The following is a 16,605-nucleotide window of genomic DNA, read 5'->3' as shown; positions in this document are numbered from 1 at the left end:
TATATATATATATATGTATGTATCCTTTAATTGCTTTGTATTCTCTTCACTTATTTTATTCTCCCTTCTTTTTAAAGAAAATTGATTTTAATATATGTCTCTCTAGTTATTTATTTCTCATATATATATATATGTATATACATAAACATAGGAAACTCTTTGTAGCACCAAATTTTTTTAATAAAAACACTTTTTAAGTATCTAAACCCCCCTTTTTACTTATCTTAGGATTTCATTCCATTTTTTATGATCATTTAATTAGTTTCTTTTGTCATATAATTTTGGTAATATATATGGATTTTTCTAAGGGTGTGGAATAACCCCCTTTTTTTCCTTTTTTCTTAATTAATTATTTGGTTAAGGGTATATGGACTAACCCCCTTTTAAAGTATTTTCTCAATTAATTTATGTACATTTTATTACCCTCATAATTTACCCCCCTCTCTAAAATAATCCTTTTTGTTGATCTTAAACCTTCAAACAAATTTTGGTAGTCTTAGAAGTGGTTTACTTTCCTTCTAGAATCTGAAAGGTTTGTTCAAATTCATGGGTAAAGCGATTACCATTGGGGACTCTTTCATCTTCTTGGTTGTTGAATACCTAAAATAAAGGTCAAGCTCCCTTGTGAGGACATTACCACTAGAGAAGTCAAGCGACCATGGACAATTCACCAATTCTCATTGTGAATGGTCATGCATTGTCGTAGGATACATAGAGGTGGCACAGTTGGAAATCTTTGTCCAACCCCTGCAATGGCGATGGGTGAAATATCTATAATATTTATGAGGAAAATAAGTATATAAGTAAGAAGTATATATCCAATAATTTGCAAAGGAGAATACCTTAGGGAAATCGGTTTGTACCTAAAGACTACACTATGTGCTGCTTGGTCAAGCTCTATTTTTTTTGTAGCAAGATTCTCAATCTTTGAAACACCACGCAAGTCACTAGACTCCCTTATCTTAAGAGAGGTGAACATGTTTTTTCTTTTCTCCAGTTGAATGTCATCATAATACTCATTGAGAGCATATTCTTAAGGTAGGGCAAAAAGATTGCCAATGAGGGAATGACCTCAAGAGGCTCATCATTTTCTCTCCCCTTCCCTCTACCTCCTCGCCTCGCACGCTTGCTAGGACCCGCATTTGATCGGTCAACATTTCTACAAAATGTAAAACAAACAAAATACAAACAATAGCTTGAAACATAAAAGTAGGTACTGAAATAGTAATGAAAAAAACTTCTAATCTTTAAAACCAAAATGAAACATGAAGCTTCAAACTTCAAACTTTGCATCTTTGAACTTGAAGATGAACTTGAAGCAAACAAAGATTCATGAACTTCAACTTACAAAAAAATTTGGCCTCAACGAGTATGATTTCAGCCTCTGGCTGAAATCACCCTGGTTGAGGTCCAAAAAAGGCCCCTAGAGAGATTGAGCTGATGCATGGGGCTAAAATGCCTTAGGCATATGCGAAAAAAATGCCCCACAAGAGGGTGTGTCCTCTCTAGAGCATGGTTTTTTCCCAGACATGAGGCATTTCAGCCCCTGGCTGAGCTCTGCGAAGGCTTCGACGTGCCATCTCTAGAGCTAAGGGAAAGAAATGAAGCGAGAAATGAGAGCTTAGGAAAGAAATGAGAGCTCAGGAAAGAAACCATAGAATGGATGAAGCAAGAACAAATTCGTAAGGAAGCCTACCTTCATGTCGCTTTGAAATAACTCTTGGGCATGGAAAAGACATCTTCGCGTAGCAACAGAGAGGAAGCAGCAACAGAGAAGAAGCTTGTGGAGGAGGTTGCAAAGTGGAAAAGGGCAAATGAGAAAGGATGGAGAATAAGTATTGGTGAGATTAGGGTTTCTAGGGGTAGGACCCCTCAACCTATGCATGTACTATTTGGGGAGTCTCACTATGCTGCCAGCTTTGAGATTCTTTTCACAATATAGCCGTCAAAGAATAAATGCTTGAGGGAAATCTTTACGACGCGACGGATTTGAGAAATTTTTTATTTGATTTGACATCGGATCTTGAAATTATAAAGTTATTTTTTATAAAGTTCATAATGATAAATTTTATAGCTTTTAAACCTATTTAACTTATTAAACTTATTGAACTTATATTATTGATTAGCAAGTATCTTATTTAACTAGTTAACTTATTTAATATGTTTTATTATTAACATATTTATTATCGTTTATAGAAGTTATAAATTAAAGCTTATTAACTTATTTATTAGCCTTTAAATTATTAACTTATTAGCTTTCATACTTATTTATTACATGCTTTTTATTTATTAGCTCTTAATTTATTAGCTTTTGACTTATTAGCTTTTACCTTAGCTTTTAGCCTATTTATTAGGTTTTACCTTAATTTCTTTTAACTTATTAGCTTATTGACTTATTAAAGCTTATTAACTTATTTATTAGCTTTTAAATTATTAGTTTTTTACTTGTCGTAGACTTCTATGCATCTGAGCCACTTGCCAGTAAGGCTGAGGGAGAGGAGCTTGATGAGATGAGAGCACAACGGAATAGCTGTGGGAGTGTCCACCACGATGCTGCCAAACAAGAGACACACACTCCACGTGCGACACAGAGAGGGGACAAAGCACGCACGATCAAGGTTTGGTCTATTTCAGCCCTCCTCAGAGGTGACCGCTTTAGACAAGGGATCGCCCTTGACGTAGCCCACTGGATCTAGAGATCGAGGAAATCATGCCCTCCATCGCATCGAGAGACAGCTCATCAAACACAGATACAAGAGCTCCTCATATCTCATCAGAGAGCCATGTGGGGGCGATTCGTATCACTTGGCCGTTGCCTACAATCTTCCCAAAACAAGTCCTCTCCTATCTTTCAGAAAGGACTGTGATTATACAGATTCTGCACAAGGTTACTTTGTGTTGGTGGAGACAGTCGTGATCTGTGTTTATCGGAATACGTTTGAAAGACATTTTGTTGGCTCGGGTGTCTGGTGTTTCCAACTTGTGTTATGGCTATTAATATCTGATTAAACATACGTATTCTGGTTGGTTTTTTGGGATTGTCACAATATCACCACAAGGCCATTTTGAGTGGATGCTTCTCCCAGCCAATCAAGAGTGAGCTCACTTTTCATTGATTCTACAAAAAGCATCAAGAACGGCTCAACGACACAATGGCAAGAGACTAGATTTGATAGAGGATATTGAACAATCATTAAAAAAAAAAAAAGATGAATATTGGTTGAATGTATCTTGTCACTAACTATGAATCTTCTTGATGCATTTGATTGCTGAGAATTTGGCTTGAAGATCATGCTATTAGCTCTCAAAGTTGACTCTTGAACAAATCAATGCCACTTTTCCTACACTATCTTCTCATAAAATTTTTGGGCCTTTTCTGATTTCCCCTTTCCTTGATCATAATTGATGTAAAATTTGGGCATTTTGTGAAATTTGAGTAAATTCATCAGTGATTTATATATCTATTTGGGGGTTTTGCTAAATTCAGCAAAATTCTTAAACGCGAGGACTTCTACCTGTTATTAGTAACTCTTAGCTCGACATTTTGAGAGTCATGTTGTGATTGCTCCACTCAATTGCTACTATGGCCTTCACCGACATATTCTTCGAGGGCATTCATGCCGGGATCTTCATCGTCAACACTTGGATTCAACATGTGCATACACCTGTACGCAGTAGCTGTGCACATGACATCTCTCATTGTGAGAGATAATGTTGTGTGATTGGGTACTCTGCCCTGGGTAGTCCCCTAAAAATGATTATAATAATGAGTCCTATGTCATTGAGTCAATAAAGGTCCTTTGCTTTATATTTATGGTGTGTGGCTCCATGTCCCTAATTAGCCCCTAGAGCTAGGAGGGGGATGTATTGTGGGAGCCATTGGCTTTGATAAGTCTATTTATCACCTGGCATGTGACTTCTAGGATGTTGGTACATTGGTCTCCTAGACCTTTGAGGTGGTCATGCATCCATGCATGATGAGTCTTTGAGCCATGCTCCTTGTTTGTAGCAACTTGCCAATAGCTCTCATGTATTCTAATCAACTAGAACAAACACTTCACAATTTCAAAACAAAAGGATTTCTACTATTACATCTACACATCCAAAAAGTGTTGTAATTACAAAAAGAAAGTGATTCTCAATAGGGACTTAATAGAGGATGCCCCTTAATGTGGTTTGCTAGTTGTATATCCTTGCTCATGGTGGTGACCCTTTTTGTTTGAATAGTGTGAAGATTTATCCAAGGATGCATTTGCCATTTCAAGCCTCTTATGAAGCAAAGATTACTATGGCTTGGATTTGCAAGCCATCCTTGTATTGCATGATCACCACCAAATGTGTAAATATAGGTCTTGCACTCAAGGATTTGTGCTCTTCCTCTCCACCTCCCCCTCCACCTTTGCTTATGCCTCCTCTCTTGCTTCCTCTCTTCTTTTTTGGGCTTTGCCTCTTTTAGGCAACAATTTTCTCCCTATGTGGGTTCCATCTTTCTTTCTACTCAATTGTACTAGATGCGTCATCTTGGTCATATTTCAATCTAGTCAATAGAAATCCACTTCTTCTATCTACTCAATTCTACTAGAAGTTTCATCTAGGTCATCTCCATGATTCTTCTCAATTTGAGATTTTTCTCAAAGTGTCTCACTTGCTTTCTCTTTTTCAACATCCTCCCAACTGTTGGCTAGCTTGCCTGGCTCCATAAAACCGAGTTCCAATAGCTTTGGAGGTTGGCTCTCGTGAGGTGGCTCCACTGAGTCCATATCAAACTTCCCATTTTCCAATCAAAGCTCTTGGTGCTCATTAGGCAAGTGATTAATTGTAGTCACCCTCTTCTTTATATAATCACATTGAACTTCATCTTTCTCTACCACAATTACATTTAGACCCTTTTTTTAAGCACATGCTGTCATTGTGCCTAAACCAACAAACAGATCAAGTAACCACTCATGCTCATTAGAGAATAGATCTATGGATGATTTATGAGGAGTTGTAGTTTGTGATATGGAGTCACTATCTCTCCATTCCTGTCCATTGTCAAATGCATTCCTTTGTCATAGTAGGAATCATAAAACGATCAATAGTAAAAGTTGCAGATTGAGGAAATTTGATATGACCTATACTTTTTCTACTATCCACCACCACTGACCAATATCCAACCTAGATGTTCTTTGTGGTAGAGATGAATCAATGTCCTTTCAATTGCCTCACATTAGGCTTCGTTCTGCAACATAGAGCAAAAATAAAATATTAATTTACCAAAAGAAGAAACAATAACAATAACAATTGACCAAAAAACATCTTTGAATTTCGTTGGGACCACTTACCAATAAATATGGTCACGTCCACAACATTTGTCATTGATCACACTCATCACCGCCTCGGCTAAAGTGTTGCCATCATAATTACCTCATGAATTTCTCAAGTAAAATCGTGAGATCCTTTGCTTTGTAAGGGACTTCATCAAATGTAGATCCAGGAACATTCAACCCATAAGGTATATCTACAATAAGAAGTGTGTACTCATTCTTTAGTACTTTCTTCACCAATTCATTACAATCATCATTGACCACACGATAAAAACTTGGTAGATGGTCTTCTCCCCAGTCAGTAGGCTCTAACATCTTATCAGTAAGAATGATTGATTGTTGTCATGTTTGATGCTCTTTTTCTTTGAGAGCTCGATTAATGATTTGCTTGAAGCTGGGGGCATAATGGTAGACTCAGTACCATTCTTGCTACGTCTCTAAAGATAATAGTCAAAACAACAACATAAAAACTTTTAAAGATAAAAAATATTGCATTATAAAATAAGTTTCATTTAGGTTCGCATACTGGATTTGACATACCATGCTTTTGAAGACATTAAAGTATGGAGCAAGGCTCTCCATTTGCTACTCTCAGGATACTCCTCCCGAACTCCATTCCAATCTGTCATGTTCAATTCGTGGAACATTGTTTTCTGCATTTTCATATATATTTTATGCATGCATTGAAACATAAGTATAATTTATCTTAGTTTCACAAAACAAAGTTTCATAAACAATGTATATAGACAATAATGTAAAATCAGTGGAAGCCTCATGAGGAAAAGGAGAGATGTTTACTTACTCATCAAACTCATTGGCCCTTTCTTCAAGAGATAGATCACCAGACACAACTCTACCAAGCATGGACATAATGAGAGTTTTCTCTTTTATTTCTTGCATACTCTTCCATGCTATGGCATGGATCTCCTTAGGTCAAGCCTTCATTGCATGGGGGTCTTGCTTGCTTCCTTTAACCATGACTTTTTTTTGCCCTTTGATTTCTAAGTTCTCCCACTTTGTGAAAATTGCATTAATAAGATCCCATTATGCAACCACCTCATGTGAATATGGAGCCAACTGAGATGATGGAGCTGTTTCCCTATCCTCGCTTATGCTTGTTGTCCATGCATGCTTTTGGCTCAGCCGCCTCCCCAAGCTTGTCTGTCTCGAATCGTTCACCCTTACGTGCTAATCAAATGCTCATAGGAGCATGATGTAGCCATGGACTAGGTGGGATGGCGAGCTAGCTAGGAAATTGGTTTTAGGCTATGTAGACACACGACATATTCCTTCATGTCTCCTTGACTTCCTAGAGATATCACTGTTAGGAAGTGTGGACTATGAGATCATTTGGAAATGATACATCTAATCATGATCTCGTTGCTACTTGGTTGTTACACGAAAGTTTTTGGTCTGTTTGCTCACAATATCGAAACTATCCCATGATGAGGCGAAGCTCCTACTTCATGAATGGTCATGCTCTTTCACTAAGCAATTTTCGATTACTAGTTCAGATACTACGAGGCACACATTTCTTCTTGGAATGTTCCATGCATAGCGATTGCTACCTAGAAAACCTGCGAGTCAATCTTGTGCACGCCTTAGCCTATTATACATTGTAGAGATTTGGTATTCCAATGTGGTTCCCTCCTTGTCCCGAGTGACCCCTCTCCCACCTTTTAGATGACAATTTACTGCTTGTTCCATGCTTGATACCGTTACTCTTACCACATTCCACTCCATCATGTTTTAGTGTTTGGGAATGAACCCCCTTGCTGGAATTGAGGATGGCAACACGCTAATAGAAAAGTCTGAGAGCCATGTGTAGTAACGATGTGACATGTGCATGAACTACTTTTGTTAACTTATGCCCCTCTGGAACCCGGATGGTTGGCTACCCAATACTTGGATCCTCTGCTTTTAGCCTTGGAAAAGAATCACTGCACCTCTTTTTACTCGCCTCCTCCATTCTCGCTACCCAATACTTGGATCCTCTACTCCTAGCCTTGGAAAAGAATTGCTGCACCTCTTTTTACTCACCTCCTCCATTCTCTCAATCCTTGAGCTCCTTGACCGTTTTAAGTGTCTCTAGTTGAAGGGCAACCATACTCTTTTCATGTGAGGAGGCTTGCACTCAGTGGCTGGAGTGTTGGAGAAGGCTGATAGAGGCTGCTCTTGTTGCTGTTGTAAAGCTTTGCCTCTATGTTGAGGTCGTGGGAGGCTTCTAGAGTCACCTTTGAGCTGCTGTGTGGCCTTCGTGGGTGTTGAAGATGTACAGGGAGCCTAGGTTTGTTGTAGTGAAACAAAATGGAGCATGAAAAGAAGCTAAATAGATAAGGCCCAGCTATAACAACAGGTCAGGCGAACTGTGTAGAACGTTGAGGATGAGAAGAAACTTTGAGTTGAATAGTAGCTAAGCTTGTGAGTCTTAGAGGCTCTGTAGAGGGAACCTCAACCAAATGAATCTCAAGACAAGCTCTCAGAGAACCTTAGGGTATCTTTCTTTCTCAAGAATTGAGCCTGCCTTGCTCACACATCTCTCAACACTCATGAAATGGACCTCTCAAGAACCATCATTACTCAAAAGAGTGTAGCTCAAGCTCTAGGAAGTGGATTCTTGAGCTTTCTAAAGCAAATCAAAGGTGGAGAAGAGCTCTATGATGAGAGCTGAAGATGAAGAAGGTGCCTCACAACAGGGAGGGCTAGTGCCTTGACAGAGCAAGGGCTTGTGCCTTGATGAAGCAAGGGCTTTTACTCTCTTTGATGAAAATGTCTCTTTCACAAAGGATGCCTCGTAATGAGGGCTTGACACTCATGAAGGGAGTGGGAGCACCATGGGCTCTGATACTATGTGTGTGTGCTTGTATGTGTGGCAGTAGTATAATAAAATATGTTGTGCATAGGGCCCAGGGTTGAGGTGGCAAGGCATGACCATGTGCCACCCTTCCATGTAAGAGGACCGATAGGTGTGTTGTACATAATCCATGGTAGTAATATTATAAAATGTTGAGGTGGCATGGTTCCTCCATGTGCCACCTCTCCACCTAGGTGGTCCCATGCCTACATTTAGTGAGACATGGCCCAAGGACCATGGGAAAAGTAATATAAAATAGGTGGAGATGGATATTATATTGGATTATTCCCTCCATGTAGGATAGGCCCATGTAGGGGGGTTATAGATAGTCCAAGAATGTAAGTTAAATAATGGGAAAAGAGGGGGTTATAGATAGTCCAAGAATGTAAGTTAAATAATGGGAAAAGAAGGATGAGGTAGCAAAATTCCTTGTGCCAACCCTCCACTTGTCCTCCTAGATGTTTGAACGTATTATAAAATTGAGAAGGGACCAAGGGAGTATCTTAGACTTGGGATATGGGGTTTGATTTATGTGGACAAAAGAGGCAAAGGGTTGTCGCACACAATTGAAGGTGCATACCCACCTAGCCCACATGGGAGATTCCTCCACACACACCATGCATGTGGAAGGATGCATTTATTGGGAGAGACCCCCTCTCTTGGCTATAAAAGGAGGGGGCTATTCCTTGATGTGACATGCTCATTCTTGTAAAGCCACCATGCTAGTACTTTGATTTCCCCCATCCTTCCTTTCAAATAAAGCATGACTCTTCCCTTGATGTCTCCATCTCTACATTCCACCTCCCATCATGTACATGCTCCTCTTCCCCCTCTCCCTTCCCCCTTGTGCCATAGTCTCCCTCTTCAATCCCACCCCTCTTAATCCCTTTTCCCCACCCATGTTAATGCTTCTCCCCTCACGTTCCCTTTCCCCCATGGCCCTCGAGCGTCACCATGCCTAGCGTCTAGCCTCATGCCTTGATTTCTTTTCTTTTCTTTTCTAGTTAATAGTGTGTGTGTGTGTGTGTTTGTTTTAGTCTATCCAAAACTACCCTACTAGAGCTAAGAACTCTGTTAGCATTCCAATCCAACATAATCCATTTCCCAATCAGTTTCTTGTGATAAGTGATCAATCAAAGTCCAATTGCAAGCAAGACCGACCTAAGTATTTCAATGATAAAAGCGTATTGTATTGACAATAACCCAATGAATATATGCAAAAAAGTATATTAAACCTATCCTTATATTCCAAAGGTAAAGAGGCTTTACCCATAACAATCTTTATGTGAAAAATTAGCGAGATTTCTTTTAGGACCATAACTACTGTTATGCCCTTACATCCTTGTCCCAGAAGCTATCAGAGTTGTTAAGAAACTGTAATAGGAAGAAGCTAGTTCATTACATTAAAAAGTGAGCATTGAATATGTACATTTTCCCATAATAGCTGTTCAACAAATTGCCTGGGGTGGTACTTTCCAAAATTCCATCACAATGTGACAAAACCAGTAATGGCTTAGTAGTCTTACTACCAGCGACTAGTTCGATATTGTGTTAGCATGTTGGCAACCCTCTATCTCACTGAGATACTCAGCCCGAAGAGGTAATGATGTGCACATCCACTACTCCAAAGGAGGTTGTGAGTGGTGAAGGCAAGAAACACTTCGGTGACTCACAGAATGAGAGTCAACATGAGTTATGAGATGATACATAGTTCTTCCTAGCCCAAAGTCATGTAGAGTACCTAAAGGTTGGCCATTCACGTCATTAAAACATAGAGTTGTCATGTAGTTGGATTGCCTCGGGTTGGCATTCTTGCCGCACCGAGTCGCATGCATGCTTCTAAGTATCAGGTCTCACCAGATCCATTGCTAGAGGTTCGAGGTTTGCATGAAGGGGAGGAAGAAATCCAATGTGTAAAGGGACTCATACAAGCATAAAAGTATCCGTTTCACAAAGTGGCTCACGGATCTAAGGGAGAAACCACTCTACAATCATCTTGGCATGAAGGCAAGGCATTGGTAATGGCTATTGAAACATGTGCTACTTATTATGTATATAATGGCATCATTACTGGTATGGTGGATTCCTTGTCATGCAGATCATACAATACCATGACGCTATTAGTTTTATCAACTACCCCTAGTATAATTCACCTCTCTTGGAGGGCAAAAGGAAGCCTTTTGAGTTATGTTCTAGGTAGCATTGCCATGGGCATTAATTGCACACGATAGTACCTCGTGCTGCATTTCCCTACTAAAATCCAGTGAAGTATTTCAAAACAAAGAGTCTTATGTTCAAATCCATAAAAGCATGTCAAATTTCACACTCAAGGGCCTTCCGATTTTTACTTTAGGCTTCCCAAAAATACTACATACTTCATGGTCCTTGTATATTATCAGCATAACACCTATACTCCGAAAATGTCAATCTAGTAAATATAGGGTATTAGTACATTACTTTATGTGCACAATTAATCTGTTCCTCATAAGGTAAATGATGCTCAAAATATAAGCTATTGTCTCCCAAAAACTATATATTTCGAGAAATGCAATTAAACCACTAGTGGTCAATATTTGTTTGCCAACCACTCGGTAAGCAGTAATGGCCAGTATTCCATAATATTCACTTCCCCACCACAATAACCTTCACATTTTTCTAGCTAGTAACTAGTAACCAGAATAAGATCAATCTTTACCTAGTAACTAGTCTTATTTGCTCAAGGCTAAAGTGCCATAGTTCTCAGATTCTCATGGTCACCCACAATCTTAGGGGATCTGATGCCATGACTTTTAAGTAGGGCCCATAGTAGATAAAGTTTTTCCCTTTAACTCTCCTTGAGCTATTAGTCTTGCAACATGAATACATACATACATACATACATGCATATGCATATACATATACATATACATACACATATACTTATGTATATGTATATATATGTATGTATGTATGTACGTAGGGGGTATTTTAAAAATCTCCCCCCCCCAACTTGTTGCAGGGGAAAATTTCAAACCCCCCCCAACCTGTTGTGCATGCAAGAGGTTGGGAAAAAGGGGGAAGGGGGGGGGGGGATATATGGAAAAATTCCCTCCCCTACCCCCGTGGATGCAATAGTTAAGGGGGGGGGATATATGAATATAACTATTTTTAAAATTAAAAAAATATTGATATTAAATACATAGATATAATATGAAAGAGCCATAATTCTGAGACGTGTGCAATTATAGAAAATATATAACTTATACAAAATATAAAACTAATATTATCTTAAATTAAATATAATATAATATGGTATTATATTAAATGAGATGATATTATAATATAATACCTTATCATATTATAATATATTATATTAAGAAATAATATGATGTAAATCATTAACATATTCCTAAGAGACATGTGTGCTCCATGGATGGGTTATTGTGATAAAAAAAACTGAAAATCTTATTAAAGTAGTAAATTATGCAAATCATTTGAATAATATGACATAAAAAATATCAATAAGAATAGATAAATTATAAATAGATGTATTGAATGTACAAAAAAATATAGTTTATAATAAATTATAACTTTGATTACTAAAAAAAATTAATATAGATATTAGTTTAATATTTTTTAAAATAAATTAAGAATCAAATAATTTGAAAATAATAAAATAATTAAAGAATATAGTGACTCATAAACTAATGAGTATTTACAAAATCATAAACTAATACAAGAATTAGTGAATGATATAAGGATTATAAAAATTATGCATCAGACTGCTTCTAGACTGTGTGCTTTTGTCTGATGGAATGATACTTTGGGCATGCCTTGTACTTTCTTGTTTTAAGTCCTAAGAAAAGTATCATACACATAAGAGGTCATTTTTATGGTGAGGAATGCATATCTCGTTGTTTCTTACCATGCATCGGTGTGCTTCATGCTTAAGTACTTGTCTCTGATGGATATAACACCTTGCAAAGGCTATCAGCTTACTTAGTTTAAGGCTTGTGCAAATTATCATACCCATCGAATATCATTTGAATGGTATTAAATATATATTTCCTTGTTTCTTACCATGCATCATGGAATTTGGACAAAAGAAGCACTAATATGCTTCTAGCCTATGTACTTATCTCCGATGCGTATGATACTTTGCACATACCTTAAACTAACTAAGTTTAAGGCTTTTGCAAAGTATTATAACTATCGGATATCATTTGCATGGTTTCAAATACATATGTCCTTATTTCTTACCATTTTGCATCATGTGTAAGTGTTGAAAAAATGCATTGGTGTGCTTCTGGCCAATATGTACTTGTCTCTTATGGGTATGATGTTTTGCTTGGATATCAATTTCATGGGTTGGAATGGATATTCTACTTGTTTTTTCCTCTATGAAATTACTCTAAACCCTAGACCTTGAACCCTAAACCTAAACCCTAGACCCTAAGCCCTAAACCTTAGACCCTTAACCCTCGACCCTAAACCCTAGACCCTCAACCCTAGACCCTAAATGTTAGACCTATATTGTAAACCCTAGATCCTATAATTCTAAACCCTAAACCCTAAACCTTAAACCCTAGAGCCTAGACCCTAAACACTAAATGCTAGACCCTAAATCCTAGACCCTAGACCCCGAGGGGAGGGTGGGGGGGGAACACTATCTAAAAACCCCATATAGCACATATCAAGGGGTATTAAATAAACCCCCTATCTATGGATTTTTAAAACCTATATACACCCCTTCTTGAAATTTTAAGATGATAAAAGTATCCCCTATGTATGAAATTTTTTAGTTTTTGAATTAAAAAAACCCTTACATATGTATATTTTTTGTAACTCCATTAAAATGTAAAACCCATTCCATTGATCGGTCATTGCACGTGCTATCTTACATTTTTCTTAAGTCACCCCCTTGGGCCCTAGACCCAATAGGTTCGGGGGGTGCATGCAATAGCATGAGGGGAGGGAGGAATCCCACCCACTTTGCAACGTGTTACACACGTAACAGGTTTGGGAGGGAGGGAGATTACTCCCCTCCCTCCCAACTTATTAAATGGCACATGCAATAGGTTTTGGGTGGTGGGAGTACCTCCCCCCCCCCGAAAAAAAAAAAAAGGGCACATGCAATAATTGCATTGCTGCTCCCCTCCCCCCCATGTGCAACAAGTTGGGGGTGGGGGGGGGGATGTACAAGAGGTTGGAGGGCCCTTCAAAACTTCTCATTCTCAATAGAAAAATCAGAACATGTCTATGTTTATAGACAAAATGGTCGAAAAAGGCCCAATGAATCCATTAGAGAGTCAAAATGATCGGAAGAGCCCAATGAATCCATTGGATATACCAAAAGTCTGGTACCTCTAAATGACATTCAGAAGCATATCATAACTTATTGTATACCTTATTTTTTTAAAAAAGATGTATCTTTACATTACCTAATATATTATTCAATCAAATGGTGTATTTATACACCACCTATAGCTGCATTCAACAAACTCTCTTTCCATATAATGTCATATTTTCACTATAAAAAATCGAAGATATTTTCATTATCAAACATTGAAGAAGGAGATGGAGATGGAGATGACCTACATAGTATTACAATTGAACCATAGTTTGGAGCTTACTATAACATTCTTCAGTGGAGGACACCAATTATAACTTTGGTGAATTTCTAGTTGTATTAGGCCATGTTTCTGTGGAGGTGGCCTATTTTATTGCAGATTTACCCATGATGTATTCAGTGGTGGTCATCATTTAAAATTTTGGGAGATTTTTAGCTTTATTAGGCCATATTTGTGTGGAAATGACGCATTTAGTGTTCCAAAAATACCCAAATTTTGAGTTTACTAGGTGACATTGAGTGGAGGTAACCACTTCAAAAAACAATCCAAATGAAGGGAGAAAGTCCAAAAATTTTGAATAGTGTGTTTTGCTCTCGCTCAAAGCCATCTTCATCTACACTGCATACTACTCTCCCACATCTGCTGTATTACTTATGTTGAAAGTCATATATTACTTCTTTTACATAAAAGCTGTGCAAATTTCAAACAAACAATAAAAGTAAAATTTGTAGAATGTAACAATGTCACACCAAGTTTTACCAATTAATGTACACAAAATCAATGAAAGTGTTATGTATACTCCGTGTGTATTGCTACAACCTTGATAAGTGGTACAAAGTGAAGGATCTTGAGGGATTAGAAGCTTTCAATCCCCACTTTTTGAAAAATGGTCAGGCTTTCTTTGTCCAATAAGAAACACAATCCTCTACTATCAATGCCACTATCATTGCCATGGCAGAAGTTTATTGGTGCTCCCTCACATAATAAGGCTTTTGATCTTGAAGCATTGGGACTAAGCTGAAGTGCTTCAGATTCTTTAAGCACTTGTATTATGTGTCATCGATGATAAGAGTGTTTCCACTATCAAATAACTTGTCCGTGTATTTCTTCTAGAAGTTGTATAGCATTTTGAACATGATTGGCTTTGTTGAGCCAAACACCTTTCTCATTAGCCCTCATTTTCACATGTATAACCCCTAACATTTGCCCTTGTATTGAAATAGTATGTATCCAAAATTTTAAACAACCTTTTTGACATGCCGGCCCCATAAAAACACCTAGAAATATTGCAATGCCCACTTAATGAATAGGTTGGCATCATGGTTGGATAGAATACCTTTTTGAATGGTCCTTCACAATTACCACTATCATTTCTCTAGTGTACCTAGGCAATGTCCCACTTCTATCTAGAGGAGAACATAAGAGCATTGTTCACGTCCAAAATGAGATCCCTCTACCACTAACCAAAACTTTTATTGGAAATAAAGATAGTATTGGGTTATATTGAACATTGGACTAGCAGCTAGCATGTATCCTGATATACTTGACCACCATTAGGCCAAATAGCTTTTCCAATCCATGTAGTGTTCCAATATATGGTGGCTGATCCATTGAGTTGGAGGTTAAGTTTTATGCAAAAGTGAAAAGGAAAGACACTTCACAACATGACTTCCTTAAAGGACTTGATGTTTGACATCCAATTCAAGCTTTAAACTTGATGTTTCTCTATTTCATGCTTCAACTTGATGTCTAACATTGATTTAAAGCTAGAACTCAATGTCAAACATCAAGCTAAAGATTTAATTTGATGTCCTACATCGAGCTCATGCTTGAAATCGATCTTGGACATCAAGTTGAAGCTTCAATTGGATGTCCAACTTCAAGTTCATAGTTCAATATATTATTGAACAACAAAGTTAAGTTAGATCTTGATGTTTTACACAAGAAGAAGTTTTTACTTGATGTTCCACATCGAGTCTACCTCTAACTTATTGTTTTACGTAAGGTTTAAATGTTTAACTAATATGCACATGACATTATGGCTATAATGTTTTAAAGATCATAATAACAAGGAGATCTAGAAAGAATAAAGATGGAAAATTGGAGCTTGGAAGCCTCGTATCCACAACACATAGCCATGTTCATAAAAACATAGTAACAAGTTAAGGGTTTCATAAATTTTAATAATATAGTCATAATATAAATGAAGTTATACAAAAAATGTACCTTCATATTTTGACCAATTGTTAACATCCACTTAGAGATACATAATGCAGAGAGAGGTTCAAGCCCCATGAAGCCAAACACTATCCCATCTCCAAAGTCGCTAAGAAATTTATAGGGCCTTTTATTTTTCCTATGATTGTTACTATTGATAGTGCAAAGGAAGATGCTTCGTCCACCTCACTTTGGGATGAAAACAATGTTAGTGAGGCTCTAGAAACTAATGAAGAGTAGCCAAGTTTGACAATGTCCTAGAAGACATTTTGTTGTTACCTATTAGTGATCACTTTTCAATGGTTTGTTTGGTTTTTAAAATATATTCTATTATCCATACTTCCAATATTATCACAATTACCTTCCCATTGAGATTCATGGTTATATTAAATTTACTTTCTTTGGGGCATGATCTAATGGCCCTAAATTTAGTTGCATTTTGTGAGTCTTTTAAGCCTGTGGATGTCATTTGAATTATCCTTGATGCATCTTGACCTCTGAGATATTGCATCATACCAATGAGTGGTCCCTTGAAATCAATGAGATTACTCATTCCTTGATCCTCTCCTTACAAGGCGCTTTTGAGTCCAAATGTCCCTTAATGGAAGCAAGAAACTAGGATAATGTGGCAAACCTACCAATTTTGATATATTTTTTGAACACATGTATGTGAAGCTTGTATGGTGGGGAAAAAAAATAGGCAAACATCTCCAAAAGAGGGAAGACAAGTACATGCTCCTTTGAAACTTGTTCACATGAGCATTTGCTATAGGAAGGTGAAGATGAAAGCATAAGGTGGATCTTTAAGGACTTTGAAAAATTCAAAGAATAGCATACAAAGGTAAAACATGAATCATGTAAGAAATTGAAGATGTCATAATTAGATCAAGGAGAAGAG

This window comes from Dipteris shenzhenensis, chromosome 31 (assembly GCF_047967505.1).
Source record: "Dipteris shenzhenensis isolate YYH24624 ecotype China chromosome 31, Dip_SZ_1.0, whole genome shotgun sequence".
Taxonomy (NCBI): Eukaryota; Viridiplantae; Streptophyta; class Polypodiopsida; order Gleicheniales; family Dipteridaceae; genus Dipteris; species Dipteris shenzhenensis.
The sequence above is the reverse complement of the archived record's forward strand: the minus strand, read 5'-3'. Positions refer to the sequence as shown.